Source organism: Carassius gibelio, chromosome A5 (assembly GCF_023724105.1).
Source record: "Carassius gibelio isolate Cgi1373 ecotype wild population from Czech Republic chromosome A5, carGib1.2-hapl.c, whole genome shotgun sequence".
Classification (NCBI taxonomy): domain Eukaryota; kingdom Metazoa; phylum Chordata; class Actinopteri; order Cypriniformes; family Cyprinidae; genus Carassius; species Carassius gibelio.
In genome coordinates this window covers 39,822,256-39,828,270 of record NC_068375.1, presented here as the reverse complement: position 1 = coordinate 39,828,270, position 6,015 = coordinate 39,822,256, and the positions used below count along the sequence as shown (strand labels likewise).

The 6,015-nt window shown below is 38.7% G+C and overlaps 1 long non-coding RNA gene across 1 annotated transcript in view; it reads right to left on the bottom strand.

The window, feature by feature from the left end:
* Positions 1–5,798: 5,798 nt before the first annotated feature.
* The window catches only part of LOC128014946 (uncharacterized), a 3,600-nt gene continuing 3,383 nt past the window's right edge, over positions 5,799–6,015 (bottom strand). Inside the window, exon 2 of the long non-coding RNA XR_008183747.1 lies at positions 5,799–6,015. This exon is cut by the window's right edge and continues 1,625 nt beyond it. This is a non-coding gene — a long non-coding RNA (uncharacterized LOC128014946).

Genomic DNA, 6,015 nt, shown 5'->3' with positions numbered 1-6,015 from the left:
TCGTTCCCGTTTGAAAACTAAGGGTGACAGATCCTTTTCAGTCACTGCCCCGCGCCTCTAGACTGACGCCTTGCACCTTCCAGTACCATTTTTTAAATCAAGGTTGAAATCGTATCTTTTCTCCTTAGCATTTTAATTTCACTTCATTGTTGTTTTATTGTATTATATGTCTTGTTTGCTTCTTCTGTGTTCCTTTTCTCTTTAAATTTAATTTGAATTGTTCAGCACTTTGGATAGCTTTGCTGTGTTTAGTGTGCTATATAAATAAAATGTACTTACTTACAGATACTGAAGTAGTATTTTCTTGAAAAACACACCCCAATTACCTTTTTTTATTTTCAACTCAACAATTCCTAATTAATGCAGCATAAAACGGATCTTTAATGGATATGAATATTAGAAATGTGTTAGTGTGTTATGTGTAAACCAGGTTAAAGAGATGGGTCTTTAATCTAGATTTAAACTGACAATTATTACAAAAACAATTTTTTTTTACATTGAACACTTAGACATTCTCTACTGCAAAAACAGCAACAAATAGCACTGTATAAATCAAAAACACTCTCGTTTACATCGGCCACATAAACAGAGTCTGTGCATGAAAGAAACTCTGCACTGTTCCCATCTCTGTGTGTATAATATGTGTTATTCAGTGTCTGAAGTTTGTCTTTGTGTCGGGCCGTCATGTTTCTGTTCACATGTCCACACTAAAGAGGACAGACAAGTGCAGACTGAACATGTCATGGCGCGTTTGAGTCATGCTGCCCATCTTAGTCACCGCTGGAAATGAATATAGACTCGTGTAGAGCACCACACCTCCACACACACACACACACACACACACACACACACACACACACTTTTCACACAAGTCACTTTTACTTATATAGCGCTTTTAACAATACATATTGTGTCACAGCACTTTACAGTATTAAATAGGAAAATAGTATTTCAATAATGCAGAATAACAATAGCAAACACTCAATATTCAGTTAAAAGCAATTCATCATTGAATTCAGTGAGGTCAACATCTAGCTCAGTTCAGTTTAAATAGTAGCTCTAAAATCAAGGTGACAATATCACTGGAATTATATGTGTCCCCAACTAAGCAAACCAGAGGAACCAAAACTCCATCGGTGACAGAATGGAGAAAAAAACCTTGGGAGAAACCAGGCTCAGTTGGGGTCAGTTCTCCTCTGACCAGACGAAACCAGTAGTTCAATTCCAGACTGCAGCAAAGTCAGATTGTGCAGAAGAATCATCTGTTTCCTGTGGTCTTGTCCTGGTGCTCCTCTGAGACAAGGTCTTTACAGGGGATCTGTATCTGGGGCTCTAGTTGTCCTGGTCTCCGCTGTCTTTCAGGGATGTAGAGGTCCTTTCTAGGTGCTGATCCACCATCTGGTCTGGATACGTACTGGATCCGGGTGACTGCAGTGACCCTCTGATCTGGACACAGACTGGATCTCGTGGCCACGGTGACCTCGGAACAAGAGAGAAACAGACAAATATTAGCGTAGATGCCATTCTTCTAATGATGTAGAGAGTACATAGGGTGTTGGCAAGTGTTCCTGGTTCTGGTTTTCCTAATTAATGCAGCCTAAAAATCCTTTAATGGATTTGGATATTAAAAGCATATTAGTATGTTATGTACAAGCCAGGTTAAAGAGATGGGTCTTTAATCTAGATTTAAGTGGGTCTTTTAATCTAGAGTGTGTCTGCCTCCCGAACAATGTTAGGTAGGTTATTCCAGAGTTTGGGAGCTAACTAGGAAAAGGATCCCCCGCTCTCTGTTGATTTTGATATTCTAGGTATTATCAAATTGCCAGAGTTTTGAGAACGCAGCGGACGTAGAGGACTATAGTGCAATTATAGCTCGTTCAAATACTGAGGTGCTAAATCATTCAGGGCTTTATAAGTAATAAGCAAGATTTTTTGTAAATCTATTCAATGTTAGAACCAGGCTAATATGGTCATACTTCCTGGTTCTAGTAAGAACTCTTGCTGCTGCATTTTGGACTAGCTGTAGTTTGTTTACTAAGCGTGCAGAACAAACACCCAATAAAGCATTACAATAATCTAACCTTGAAGTCATAAATGTATAGATTAACATTTCTGCATTTGACATTGAGAGCATAGGCCGTAATTTAGATTTATTTTTGAGATGGAAAAATGCAGTTTTACAAATGCTAGAAACGTGGCTTTCTAAGGAAAGATTGCGATCAAATAGCACACCTAGGTTCCTAACTGATGACGAAGAATTGACAGAGCAACCATCAAGTCTTAGACAGTGTTCTAGGTTATTACAAGCAGTTTTTAGGTCCTATAATGAACACCTCTGCTTTTTCAGAATTTAGCAGTAAGAAATTACTCGTCATCCAGTTTTTTATATCGACTACGCATTCCATTCATTTTTCAAAAGGGTATGTGTGGCGAGTGGGGCGGGGCCGAGAGGCGTGGGAACGAGGAGTGAGGCCAGGTGTAGTGATTGGAGATGAGCTGCACCTGCGCCCCACCGCCAGTATCGAGTCCCACGTAGGAGATGGAAGGATATAAAACTGGAGCGACTATAGTGAAGGACGAGAGAGGACCAGGCCTGGGACATTATTTTATGTTTGCTTTTTATTTTGTGCGCACCAGTCATCCGTGAGGGGCTGGTGCGCTGTTTTGTGTTTATTTTTTGTCATTAAAGTTCATTTTGATTGTGCGCCGGTTCCCACCTCCTTCTTCCCGATGATTACAAAGGTTATATCATTACAGTATGTTTCTTCGGGCCACAAAGAAATATAGAGTTGAGTATCATCAGCATAACAGTGAAAGCTAACACCATTTTCCTGATGATATCTCCCAAGGGTAACATATAAAGCGTGAAGTGTAGCGGCCCTAGAACTGAGCCTTGAGGTACTCCATACTGCACTTGTGATCGATATGATACCTCTTCATTCACTGCTATGGATTGATGGCGGTCATATAAGTATGATTTAAACCATGCTAATGCACTTCCATTTATGCCAACAAAGTTTTCTAGTCTATTCAAGAGAATGTTGTAGTCAATTGTGTCAAACGCAGCACTAAGATCCAATAAAACTAATAGAGAGATACAACCACGATCAGATGATAAGAGCAGATCATTTGTAACTCTAAGGAGAGCAGTCTCAGTACTATGATACGGTCTAAATCCTGACTGGAAATCCTCACATATACCATTTTTCTCTAAGAAGGAATATAATTGTGAGGATACCGCCTTTTCTAGTATCTTGGACAGAAAAGGAAGAATCGAGATCTATGACTTCTGGAAGCACCTCTTTTTGGTAAAGGGTCTAACATACATGTTGTAGGTTTAGATGATTTAACAAGTTTATACAATTCTTCCTCTCCTATAGTAGAGAATGAGTGGAACTGTTCCTCAGGGGGTCTATAGTGCACTGTCTGATGTGATACTGTAGCTGACGGCTGAATGGTTGCAATTTTATCTCTAATAGTATCGATTTTAGAAGTAAAGTAGTTCATAAAGTCATTACTGTTGTGGTGTTGGGAAATGTCAATACTTGTTGAATTTTTATTTTTCATTAATTTAGCCAATGTACTGAATAAATACATGGAGTTAGAAATTAAAAGTAATCAGATCTATCAGTTTTTTAATACTTTTCTGTAGGATAGATTACTTTCCCACCAAGCAATACGAAATACCTCTAGTTTTGTTTTCTTCCAGCTGCACTCCAATTTCTGCTAAGGAATTGAGATAAATCAGGAAGATTAGTTAAAAGCTGTCTTTGTGGTAGAAGTGATGGTTCTACCATACTTGTTACAAGAGGTAGAATTTACAGTTTTAGCTGTATGAAGTTTACATGAGAGTCTGTCTGCTTCCTGACCTGGGCCCCAGTTACTCAAGTATAAACACTAAGACTATTTGCCATATTTCTAGAGAGAAGAGCGGCGCCACCCCAGGAGGGATGAAGACCATCTCTTTTCAACAGGTCAGATCTGCCCCAGAAGCTCATCCAAATTGTCTATGAAACCTATATTATTCTGTGGGCACCACTTAGACATCCAGCCATTGAGCGATGACAATCTGCTATGCATCTCATCAGCACGGTAAGCAGGGAGGGGACCAGAGCATATTACAGTGTCTGACATCGTGCTTGCAAGTTCACACACCTCTTTAATGTCATTTTTTGTGATTTCTGACTGACGAAGTTGATCATTAGTGCCACTATGAATAACATTAACACACACATACTCAAAATAATTTCAAATAAAAAAAAGTTTTATAGTGAACTAATCATACTCCCCAGCCCTGATGAATCCTCACACAAACATTTCTGTGTTTGCACACTTCTGTGATTATGGTGATTTCAGTTTTATTCTCTATGTGAGACTATTTGTAAGCACACAATGACCTGATCCTTCATGAGTTTCAGAAAGAAAGTGGCAGAGAAAGCACCGTGTTGATGTCTAATCAAGGCAAAAAAACACCTTTACATACGGGATTGAGTCATTTCTAGTTAAACATGATTAACTTTTATTAATCAGTGTTTCATAACAAGACATGCAGTGTCTTTCAAAAATAAATCACAAATTCACATGGACTCACACACTTTCTTTCTTAATAAGGTTTCTCTCTTTGAATGTGTGTGTGAACGTCCTCTGGCTGAAATCATCTGGACAGACAGAGCTCATGAGGATCCAGAAGCTTCACAGTATAACTTATTAAAAAAATCTGTTCTTAGAATGTTTAGCTAACATTCCCATTTCCCATTCCCAAGTTCTGAAATCTTTATTTCTGAATGCCTTTTAAATGGTCAATATGTCAAGGTATTTTTTTTTAGTTTATGTGAGCATTAGAGGAACATTCCATTATATAATTTTGGAAATGGTTTGACAACGTTATTGCTGAATGTTTTCTTAACGTTCAAATTGTCCAGTTTTTTAAATGATTGAAGAATGTTTTTTCTTCGTTATGCAAAAATCCAAACTACTGTAAATGATGGTGTTTTCCTCCATGGCTCTGTGATCTTCTGGTTCAGCAGGTGAAAATGGTGCCTGTTTCACTTAATAAAGCAGCAGCACAGTCTCCTCAACGACACGAAGATCTGAGGAATCATTAATGACTGATATTACACATATTACCACATGACACAAACGCTGATTTACGGGGGTTCGTGACAGAGTCACACAGTGAAGTTAGTCATGAAGAGAGAAGGGCAGGAGAAATCTCCCTCCATGTCAAAATGGTTGAATGTTCTCATGAGGGCCGCTGCATTATTGTGTGTTTGAGGATAAACAGGCAGGACAGACGCTCATCATTTATGGCTTTAATACAAGCGTCAGTGGCAGCATAAATGTGCTCTGAGCGATTCACAATCCCAGAATCCCCGGCCTCTACCCCGGCGTGTCCCTGGTGTGCTTCTATTTTAGAAATGCTGCACTATTCTTCTGCTTTGTGCTTTTACTGAAGCCCTTAAAGAGAAATTCCTGCTGTCAAATGTTATATTTGAAAGCCCAGAGCACAGTGCTCCTGGTAGGCTTTTGATTGTTATTTTTCTTTTCTCAGTAGAACAGAATATCATATGGCAGATGTGAGACAGTGTACAGTTTACTAATATTTAAAAAAAGACTTCATATCCCTCATGCAACACGATGAGACTCCATATTCAGCCTCGGAAATTTGTTCAGTTTAGAAACAACTGGAAAAACGTGCCTGGGGCAACATTTCTGCACAAAATAACGTTGCTTCTTGTACATTTCACAGTGAAATATCCAGTGATTGCATTAAAAGCACTTTCAGGTTTAACAAAAGATTTGAATGTGAATCCGGCAACGCTTTATTAGGATGCTTGAATGTACAGTATCACAGGAGTATAGAAGTCATGAGTAATAACATTATATTATACATTTGAGTAATATACACACTTTATAGAAACATACCTCATTTATTCCTGAGTCAGATTTTCATGTTTCAGAGCTCAAGCTTTCTTTCAGGTCCTGTAGGGAACACTGGATCTGGATACAAGAAAG